Source organism: Coptis chinensis, chromosome 6, assembly GCF_015680905.1.
Source record: "Coptis chinensis isolate HL-2020 chromosome 6, ASM1568090v1, whole genome shotgun sequence".
Taxonomy (NCBI): Eukaryota; Viridiplantae; Streptophyta; class Magnoliopsida; order Ranunculales; family Ranunculaceae; genus Coptis; species Coptis chinensis.
Window position 1 is genome coordinate 93261988 of NC_141461.1, and position 11902 is coordinate 93273889.

General features: G+C 36.6%; 1 long non-coding RNA gene across 1 annotated transcript; it reads left to right on the plus strand.

Annotated features, from left to right (window-relative positions):
• Nucleotides 1-4776: 4776 nt before the first annotated feature.
• On the plus strand, nt 4777-10934 carry LOC147495525 (uncharacterized). The gene is made up of 6 exons (XR_015199181.1): nt 4777-4999; nt 5095-5170; nt 5589-5917; nt 7204-7616; nt 10312-10365; nt 10623-10934. It is a non-coding gene; the product is annotated as an uncharacterized LOC147495525 (long non-coding RNA).
• The last annotated feature ends 968 nt before the right edge of the window (nt 10935-11902 follow it).

Below are 11902 nucleotides of genomic sequence, written 5' to 3' on the forward strand. Positions count from 1 at the left end.
CGCGACACCGCCATAGTGGTTTATAGTAGTATTTTGGTTCGGTTTTATACTATTCTTATTTTACAAAATCGAAACCGAGCAATTTACCAAAAAAAAGTTTTTCAAACCGGACCAACCCAACTAACAAGAAAAAACCAACCAAATGTAGTTGGTTCAGTGCAGTTTGGGCGCTTTCAGTACTTTGGAACTTTTAATAGCCTAGTAAATATCAAATATCAAATATCCCGGTATATATCTGAAATTTATGTCGGTATGGTGAGATTCAGAGATATTTGGTTTCTAACTTACTACTAGCTATTTGGCCCAGTCTATGGCCGGACTTGCTACATAGATAGCTAATGACTCAAAAGCCTAAAGCCTACTTGAATAAATAATATATGTATATTGATAGCAAATGATTCATTGCTTATAATATATGTATACTTTGTTTGAAGGGTTTATACGTTCTAATTCACTGGGATAGATTTCATATTGGGAAATTCCATTGTAAATGATGTTCATAACTACATATGTTTAGACACTAAATTTTGCTATTGCCCGAAATAATCTAAAGAATGTTTCAATGTATCATGTACTTGAAGCGACTTAGAAAAATACTGCAAAACCATATGTTATTATGGGATATGATATGCAATACAACGACTACTAATAATGCCATGATTTATATACTAATTGTCCAGTTTTTTTTTTTTTTTTTTTTCCTTATGTTTTTATCAATTTAAAGCAATAAAATAGAATAATGTCATAACAAGTGCTCCTCCTATAAAGACTTCATATATATCACTAAATAGTGGGGTTTTAAAACGGTCTCAATTACAAAATAATAAGATAATAATAATAATATCATTCTAGAAAGATTTGATATATGATATAATTCTAATGTTCGCGAACTTGAAAATATAGTGATTACTGATGGCATGTCAAGTATTTCTTAGCGTTACAGACTCTCAATTGCTAGACAACAACTCTTCATAAAAACAATTTGAGTAGTCTTTGTCAGCAGGATCCATCTCATATATTTGACCTGGAAATTTATAGTTGGAGATTAGCTTATAATATTCTATATAAAATCAGCAACCTTCAATTCTTTGGCATGATTATTGCTCTTGAATTCATTTAAATTTGCACCAATGTTAGAAAAAGCAAAACCGTAGGCTCCTTTTTTTCATCTTGAGTAACTAAAGGGTAGTTAGAAGCACTAAGATTAATAAATCGAATCCGTTTACAACTCCTTAGCAGCATTATTGCCATTGCAAGGAGTGTAGTAGCAAGCATTGTAGGTCCTATGTGTGACCAAATTTGTTTTGCTAACCAAACATTGCCAACTTCAGCGAAAACAGGGTTGCCATATACAAATTGAGCTAGATCAAGATGTTCAGTGTCAGGTGCACCTTGGTCCGTATGAAGAAGGTAGTAATTTCCAAGGTGGTATAGTGCATATAGAATGTGCTTTAACTATTTGAAATCTCCTTTTGAAGCTGAAATGAGGTATGCAAATGGTACGGGATATGGTTCTATTGGTTTTAAGATCTCAAGAGTGCTTAATACTTGTAATCTAGATATTGGTCTAGCATCCAGGAGCCAGTTATGTATTAACGTCTCTACACCCCCAGAGTAGCATATAATTAATATTTTTGGAAATATACAAATTTCATCAGCCTTACACAAAGGTGTCGACCAAGTGCAGCCAAATTCTCATATAACAAAAATATTAGGAGTATCTCTTTCACACGAACAGCCAGCTCCTGTGTTATAGTAGTAATCTGCAGTGCTCCTTTAAATAATAGGCCCATATTATAGTGCTAGAAGTGATGTCATTAATTATGATCCCATATGACGTACTGTTCTTCAAGCAGCAATCTTACTACTCTGATCGTAAATATGATCTATCTAATAAATTTTGTCTATGCTCAAAACTATGAAGTTCAAAATACCAAAGACCTATTTCTAATTTTTTGCATTCTCAATTTTGCATTCCAATCAATGATTACCCCAAAAAACTATACATTAAAGCAATTCAAAAGTTTGAAGCAGAAAAATCATAACTTAAAAGAATAAGAGAAGGATTAAAGAAGATAGTGTTAGACACTCATTGTAAAGTTCTTGCGGCACTCAGAGAGCATATTCAGGTAGAATTGGCACTTGCGGGTGTCACTCCCATTGGCGCTAATATAATCATTGAATGCCCTGTAGTGCAAGCTGCAAACGTCAATCCAGAAGCACCTCCCATGGTGGGTGCAATAGTGCCAATAGCCATAGTCATAGTCTCAGTTTGAATGGTGTGAGGACCCATTATAGCATTAATAGCCTCGTGTGCAACAACAACACTACCACTACGAAAAGCCATCCCTAAAGATCACCGCCAGAAAATGCACAACATTCTAAAAGTCCAATAGAAAATGCGAACAAAAATTAGAAATATATAAAAGTATGAAAGTTTTTTTTCCTAAAAATGATATTTCTTTGCTACTTTTTTCAGTTTTTTTTATTACCTTCACCGTATGTAAATATCTTGAAAGAGATTATCATTCTTTAAACCAATATTTCATTCTTAAAACAGACCACAAAGAAGAATAGAATACTTGTTGCAAGCTTCTTCTCATTTTCTCAATTCAAAACATATACCAAACTGCAAGGAGGACAAAAATAAGATATGTTAATAAAATTATCGATGTCGGATATTCTTGATTAGCATCATATTATTAAGTTGAAGTGATAATGCACATTCTCTATAAATAGGCCAATCAAGCTTTTCACCATTATTGTCGCCTATCGCCAAAGGTGGGACTCGACCGTCCTTTCAAATTTAGCAATTACCTGCTTGTTGATGAAACTTGGCAAACATAATGGACGTAGTTTTAAAGTGGTAAGACTAAAAATAGTAATAGAAGTTTATCTCTCCCCCATAGAAACAATTAGCAAATTGCGAAAGCATTGTTCAAGCAGCTCTATGTTACCTCATACTTCTTCCATTGATGAGTTGATCTACTTTTAGTGACTCCAATCCCTCAATGTTTATGTAATCGCTTGAAAATTTTGATTTATAAGCTGAAGAATTATGACTTATTACTAACAACTACTGGCCTTATTACTTCGGCGTTTAGGCAGTAACAACAATTCCCTTAAGCTTAAAATGTGACAATAGTAAACTGCGATAACTCTCTTTCATATCTGTATCATGTTATATAAATTTAACCATCCGTCACAGGCAAGTATGTGAGTATCTTCCAAATTGAGAAACGGGGAAAGATACATATATGATACATGCACTCCGCTTGGTAGCTTTGGCAGCATAAACATCATAACCAGTATTCCAGTAAATATCAACAAATCAATCCAAATTAGTTTCATTAAACAGTAGTAGAATAGTCCTCAAATGGTATGCGTGCCCATAAAGTAATTGTAATGTGTGTGTGTGTGTGTGTGTGTGTGTGTGTGTGTGTATTCGATAATCCAGTAATTGTAATAATAATGTTACTTGCTGCTTGCTTTGTACACAACCCCCCGAGTTTGCTCATAAGAACGCTTCATCTGTCTAGGGAAGTGAAATCAAGCAGAAATGAATCGGTTGCAGTGGATAGACTTCATGAAGATAAACACAAATGGTTCCCTTTCGCAGAAATAACGCATTGACCGCAACACCTGCACACACAAAAAAACTTTCTAAGGCGTTATGATTTCATCAAATCTGAAAGGGTGTTTATGATATGATCCTGTATATAAGTATTTGAGTATGACACCTGAGAACACATCTTTAGGGAAACAAATAGTTTGAACTTTAAAATAATGTGATATTGAATCCAAAAGGAAACTTCGAGACAGTGAACTGGGTGCATGAAAAACAGCGAGCGACCACTGGTGCGTCCAAGGTACCATCTTATGAGTATTACAAAAAAAAAATACTCCCTTTCAATAATTCTATTGCTCCGACTCATGCTTTGTGGCTGAGCTGTTGTTCCTGTGGCTGAGGTGACATTTTTTGTTGATGCGACTTCAATTGAAACATGTTAAACTTGTTAGTCCGTTGATGCCGCTCTTTGGAACATCCGAGGGTTCATGGATAATTGTTGAGCAAAGCTGGAATTGTGTACTTCTCCACCCAATCGGTAAAAGCGTAACCAAATTGGGCGGACTTCAGCAGTCAATGCCTCATTTAGAGCTGCCATATTTGACACACGTCAAACACACAAATAAAATTCTCAACCTTGTAAGCATGCCTAATAGTACCCAACATTGGTAAGCCAGGAATTGGGTTGCTTCCTATGGTTCCATAAACCAAAAAGTCCCCAAACTTTGGGCACAATAGCTGACTTATAAGACCATACTAAACAAATACTAACTTCTGTAACATCAAAAAACACTGACCCGCCCATAATTATAAGCACAAAACAAATACTAACTTCTGTAACATAAAAAAAACACTGCCCCGGCCATAATTATGAATGCTATAGATATACTTATAACAGAAATGTTATATCTTCTGAAAGAGTGAGAAAATCACTTGGGCAAACTAAGCCATGATGTGCTTATAATGGTAGTCGATGAGACGAAATGGTCATCGAGTCGAATTGTTAAGTGGAGTAACTTCGAAGTTCGCTCGTCGAAGGCTTCGACTCAAACTTCGTCCGCATAAAAGATATGAGTCGAGTTTGAGCTTAATTTAAAGCTCATTCTAGATAGCGAGTAGTTCGAGTTCGAGTTCGAGTAGCTCGCGAGCTACTCATGAACTACTCGAGTCGAGCTTGAGCTCGAGTAGCTCGCGAGCTACTCGTTTTATAAGCACATAGATATCTCACTATCCCAGTATCCCACAAGGCCACAACCCATGAAGTTATGGCCCATTAGCCCGTACCCATTTGCCCAATGTATTTAAACAACATAACTAAACACTTTAAACCCTAACACCCAACACTCTAACAGCCGCCATGGCTCCATCTTATTCTCTTTCATCTTTTCTTGAACTCTTATCTATTTAACTCAAAACAACTAACAATTTAAGGTTAGCAATTTGATTTATTTCAATTTCTACTTCTTCATTTATTATTTTTTTGCTCACAATCATCTTCAATGATGGTTTTTTTTTTCCAAGTTAAGTTTGTGAAGTGGTTTTGCACAGTTGCACCAACCATCTTATTTATTATTTGGTGCTCACATTCATCTTAACTTCAAGGTATTTCCTTTCCTACTTACTTTGTTTTTTGGTTTAAGATCTGTTTGGTTTGAGTGTGTTTTCTTCATTTCAGTAGTACTACTTATTGATTTTGCAAGATGGGGTTTTATTTTATTATTTGGAACTTGTATTTTCAGGTAAAAGAACTAACTTTACTTTAATTTGAAATGGAAACTATGTATTTTTTTTTCTCTGTTGGATGTTTTGGGTTTGTTATGAAATGTTTCTATATTGGTTTAGGAATTGTATTTTTTTTTAGTTTTGGAATTTGGTGCGTTTTTATTGGTGGATCTGATCATATAATGGTTATAGTGGCGATTGTTGAAATGCTAGTATGCTACTTATATAAACTGATTTTCAATGGTTGCATTTCACTTATATGTTAGATATGTCCTTAATTTCTAATGCTATTTTACAGATATGTCACAACAAATGGCTTCCAACTCTACGCAACAACCCACCATAACTTCGTTAAGTGATGGTAACGTAGTGTGACTGCCCAAGCTGAAAATAGCGTTGTTCCACCTATAGGTGATCAGCCTCCTAACGAAGCCATGACGACACGAAAGAGGAAGGCACCAACGAAGACGTCAAAAGCTTGGAAAGATTTTACTGAAATAATAGTGGGTGGGATTAAGAAAGAGAAATGTAGCCACTGTTTTACAGAACTTGCTGTTACTAGGGGGTCTACGAGTAGCCTTCTTAGGCACCGACTTACTTGTATACCTCGAAAGGCTAGCATCTCTGGTAAGGGCAGCAACATCTATTACATTTTGGTGCTGATAATGGTAGTTCTTTAAGTACTTACAAGTTTGATAAAGACATGATAAAAGAAGTAATTGCTAAGATGATTATGGTGCATGAGTACCCTTTTAGAATGGTTGAACATGAGTGCTTTTTGTTGCTTTGTAAAATGCTTAACCCACGATTTGAGGTAGTGAAACGCATAAAAGCTATTAGGCAGGAAATGCATAAGAGTTTATGGTTGTGAAAAAGCTAAGTTAAAGTTAAAGTTAGCTAGTGTCGATAGAGTTAGTCTAACTTCGGACTTGTGGACCTCAAATCAAACGATTACAATTACATGTGCCTCTCACCGGACCCTACATGGGCTCTGATTGGAAGTTACAAAAGCCGTATCTTGAACTTTTGTCGCTTTGCCCCTCCCCATACTGGTGTTGCCATTGCAGATGCAATTCATGAGTGTCTTATTGAGTGGGGACTCGAAACTAAGATTTCAACAATCGCCCTAGACAATGCATCTTCAAATGACAAAGCTATAAGTAGTTTGAAAACTATTTTTGCATCTAATGAGAACCTGTTTTTTGGTGGTAAGATATTTCATGTTCGGTGTTGTGCCCATATTTTGAACCTCATGGTGCAAGATGGGTTGAAAGAGATTGCCGGAGTGATTGTAAATGTGCGGGAGAGTGTCAAGTATGTGACTTTGACTCCTTCACGACTTCACAAGTTTAATGAAATTGTCAAACAATTGCATTTGCCAATTGCAACCTTTAAAAGCTTGCCTTTGGATGTTTCTACTAGCTGGAATTCTACTTATGCTATGTTAGCAACTGCTATTGAGTTCAAAGATGTGTTTGTCAGGTACCAAGATAGAGAGCCCAACTATGTTTGGTTACCATCTGATGAGGATTGGGAGCGAGCTGAAGAGGTGTGCAAGTTCTTAGAGATTTTTGATGAAGTCACACTTATTTTTTCTGGAACTTCCTATCCTACTTCAAATCAGTTTCTCCCTGAAATTTGGAAAATAAAGGAATTGTTGAATGACATGATATTTGATGAGAGAGAGTATATTAGGAGCATGACTAAGGAGATGAAGGATAAGTTCGACAAATATTGGGGAGAGTGCAACCTGTTAATGGCACTTGCAGCAGTTTTAGATCCTTGGTATAAGATGGTATTGATTAATTTCTGTTTTCCTAAGATTTATGCACCCGATAAACTTCAGAAATGTAAAGATGAGGTTAAAGATGCTTTGTACGACTTGTTTAATGATTATGTTTCAAAAGATGCAGAAAGAAATGCTAGTAGTGTAGCTAGTGGTAGTGGAGTTAGTGCTTCAAAGGTGAAAACTAAGAGTAGGAATGAGTTTGATACGTGGGCGAGGCAATTGGATATGGTTCAGCCAAACAAATCTGAGTTAGACATATACCTAGAAGAAAGCATTTACCTACCTGGAGAAGAGGATGCTGATTTTGATGCTTTAACTTGGTGGAAAGCAAATACTCTTAAGTTTTGACACCTTTCAAAACTAGCTAGGGACATACTCTCTATTTCGGTTACCACCGTTGCTTCGGAATCAGCTTTTAGTGCTGGTGGTAGGGTCCTTTATCAATATCGTAGCTCATTAAAGGCTGATGCAGTTGAAGCTTTGCTTTGCGGCGGAGATTGGTTGCGCGGTGATAGTGGGATTGAAGAGTTGTTCAATGTAAGTGCTTAATTGATTTTTGGGTAATTTTGACTTAACCCCCCACAGATGAGTAGCGGTTTGACTAAACCCCCAATTTTTAAAATCATTTGAGTTTGCCCCCCACTCCGTCAATTTTGTGTGTAACAGACGTTGGTATTTTAGCTATTGACCATTTTACCCTTATGAAATATTGCCCCCCACATTAACACGTTAAACCTAGCTTTGCGAAAACCCCCCAAACGTTGCCATTATTTAATTCTTGCACTCTCTCTCTCGTATTTTACATAATGGTCATTTTGCCTTTATGTTGGGTTTCCCGCCACATTAAAACGTAATACCCATTTGGGAAAACCACCCAAATATTGCCCTAATCTAACACTCTCTCTCTCTCTCTCTCTCTCTCTCTCTCTCTCTCTCTCTCTCTCTTGATTCTCTCGATCTCTGTATGTGGAGATTGTTGGTAAGTCTCGTTCTCGTTTATATACATTTAATTTAGTTTTGTTTAAACAGATTACATTTATTCCTTCGTGATCGGACGGACCAACACGCATGAAAGATGATGGAATGTTCCTATCTATTGACTTGATGTCTAAACTCTAGTCCTCTTATGCCTCCATAGACCATGATAGAGTAGATCCAGTTTGATGCGGATTTATTGTTGTTTTAATTAGGTTAAGCCAAATCAACTTGGTGAGTAAAAACTAACAGCCAGGCCGGACAAATAAATTCTAAAAATAATAATACAGGGACAAAATATTATATTGTCTAAATGCAAGTTAAAATGATGGAAAATCAGAGTTTCCCGCTTCACCGGCATTATACTGGTTTTGGTGAACGGTTGTGCCCAACTATCATTTCCACGACCCGCCAAATGCAGCACATATATGAAGCTCCAGCATGTATGAGTTGATCTATCCTAAAATGTATGTGATGGTTACTACTTGCAAGTTCAGGCCACTTCCATCTACCCTTTGGTCCGTGTTTCCAATCGTGCAATTAGGCATCTTCAGTCACATTGCACACACACATGAATCTTATCAAATCGCATGCATGTATTGCCAAAGCTAGCATGTTAACAATTTAAATATCTTCTCTAGAAATAGCAAATAATATGAATAATTATGAAACAAGAGTAAACCAATCCATTCCTGAATGAGGATATATATCTTTAATGACTTAGTACGTACTGACACTCAATTAATCTTTTGTACAATGAATTAATGAAATGGCTATAGATGTTCAACAATAATGACAAACGAAGGCAACGATATACCAAATTGCCTTACCACCACCCCGTCAACTTAGATCACCACCACCCCCTCCTCAACTTAGACCACCACCGCCACCCCCTCGTGCTTCAACTATACCGATATTCACGATCTACAAACCGGCTTTGGAATGGCGATGTCCGTTGTTCCGACAGAAAAGTAAACTTGTGACTAATATCACTATGCTCCCTCTAAAATTTACCATACATGGCCTTTGGCCTAATACAAATCTTACAAATGATAAGGCAGAAGAATTGATGTAACTAAGGTAACTTCGTGTTTTTTCTGCATGATATCCTAACCGCTTAAAACAGGAAAGAGTAGCTAGATCCTAGATCAAACGCTAGATTGAAAGACACGTGGGAACTAAGAGTATGGGGACAACGAAAACCATTGACCAATTTCCTTTAGTTGACTTTTGCAATAATATTCTTTTTCCCCACGATTAAATTTATCTAACAGAGGACAAGTTCAGTTCTCTCCTAAGTAATTCTAGTTTTGGGTTGGCGAGTCATCCACCCCAAACAACGCAAAAGTTGCTTTCGATGATGTTTGCCTTCTAGGGCTAATGAGGTTTTTCGTGTCTTTGGGGCTATCAAAACTTTTCCTTCTAAAGTTATCGCGTGAAGGGGACTCAAGACCAAAGCGAGAGTTCCCAAGTACAGTGTGGGCTTTTTCAAAAAATCGAAGTTATCGTCTCATTCACCCATAACCTTGGCGAACCAAGTATAAGTGGTATGTGACTTGAGTGGCTTCTCAATGCAAATAAAAATCGCCCAATGAACAGAGATCTTTCAACAATTGTTACCAGGTATGTAGAGTTCATGTCCTCTTTACCGTTGCCAAGGGAAGTAGAAAGGTGTCCAAGCTCCTCTTCAAGTTCCCCAATATGGTCGATAACGCTTTCATAGCATTTTTTCTTGCGAATACGGGCGCTAGCTCTTTTAACCTTGAAGCAGATTTCTGAGACTCTAGAAAACACAAAAGATCCTCTAGAGTAAACTTGTATCTACTGTCCACAACATCTCTAATTCGAGCAACTTCCTGGCCCAAAATAAGCATTAAGGCAAGTATGAAAATCCTTTTCGTGCGGTGTGGCTTTCACCATTATGAAAAATAATGAGAGAGAGAGAGAGAGCAAGAATTAAATAATGGCAACGTTTGGGGGTTTTCGCAAAGCTAGGTTTAACGTGTTAATGTGAAGTCAATATTTTATAAGGGTAAAATGGTCAATAGCTAAAATACCAACGCCCTGTTACACACAAAATTGACGGAGTGGGGGCAAACTCAAATGATTTTAAAATGGGGGTTTAGTCAAACCGCTACTCATCTGTGGGGGGTTAAGTCAAAATTACCCTTGATTTTTTTGTTTAAATTGATGTGTTATAATGCTTTTGTAATATTTATATTGTGATATAAAAATTAGGCTTTAATTTACTTTGTAGGTTGAGGAAGAGAATAATGATGATTAACTCTTGCAAGAAGGTTTGGGAATGAATGTAAGTTTTCGCTTGAATGATAGTAAGTGAGCCTCCCTTTGACTTTATAATCTACTTAAGGATGAAAATGGGAGGTTGTTTCTTTGTCGGGTTCTATGGTAATATGGTATTGCCACCACTTTCCATATCTTTTTAGGCTATATATCATTTACCCCTATGCACCTAACACTTTGTGTATTGTTGCATGTTCTTTTTTGTGTCAGGTGAGGGAGCCTTGTGTACATAGTACAATTACATGTTTTTTTTTTGTGTTCTAGTGATTGGAGTTTTGCTTGCATGCTGACGCCTTAGAAGGCAAAGACAAAGATCAATGTGCACATATTCAAAGCAAGATGTTGCAGTTGTCAAAGACTCAAAGTTGCATCATAGATTGATATAGTCTGACTTTTTTTTTTTGTTCATAAAAGTCTTTGGATGATAGAGTCATAGATTGACATAGTCTGACTTGTTTTTGGTATTAAAGTCTTTTGGATTTTGGAATGTAATAGGTACTGGATTGTGGATTATAGTATTAATATTATATGACACTATGAACTTAAATTGAATTGCAATGGAATGTTATATGTAGTCTCGCAGGGTATTTTTTTTTTTTTGGGTTCCAGAGTAGACTCTTAAGTAAATTTGATGTTGGGTCTTGTTTGATGTCTCTGATATTTTTTTTGAGTTTAAGCTCGAGTTTGAGTTTAGATGAGTATAAATGAGCTTAACTCGAGTTCGAGCTCGAGCTCGAACTCAAGCTCGTAGTGCAAAACGAGTCGAGTCGAGTCGAGCTTGAGCTATTAGTACAATTGGACGAGTCGAGCTTGAGCTCCATATTAAGCTCGAAGTCGAGTTCGAGTCGAGCTTGAGCTTGCTTGCTAAAGGTGCGAGTCGAGCTTGAGCATGGCAATACTCGACTCGGGTAGCTCGATGACCAGCCCTAAGTAGACGTGCCGAGATGCCGAACAACAATCCAAGGCAGACATATGCCTCACAACAAACTTCTTTGAGAACTTGAGAGCATCCTTCCTGACACAACCCTTGCTCTCCTTGTCAAAACATTTCAAAGATGTTTTTTTGGTTTTATCTTACCATCAAAATTCAATGACCAAACCAAGTGACGTACATGAAATTGTCAGTAAAAAGAAAAAGGAAGTCTATTAAAAGAAAATTTCTACTACACATGTTAACTTTAAGAATGACAATTGTTAGTAAAAAGAAAAAGCAAGACTATTAAAAGGAGGGTGAAAATGACTAATAAATTAAAATAAGAAGAATGTAATAGGCAAATTGATTTTTCTATGGTACATATGTATTGGATTTGAACAAAGGATCTTCTTCGATAATTTATGTTCAGGAGTCTGTTTGTAACATGGGACTCATAATAGATATATATCTAAACCCCATGTCCTCATGTCTTGGATTGGATATGTTATAGTCTTCCCTAGCCACTCATAAAACTTTCATATACAAATTGATTGACCAGTACCCTACTGAGTTTTATACTCTAATTTTTGCCAAAAACATGGATGCTCATAAGAGATTTCAAATGTGCATA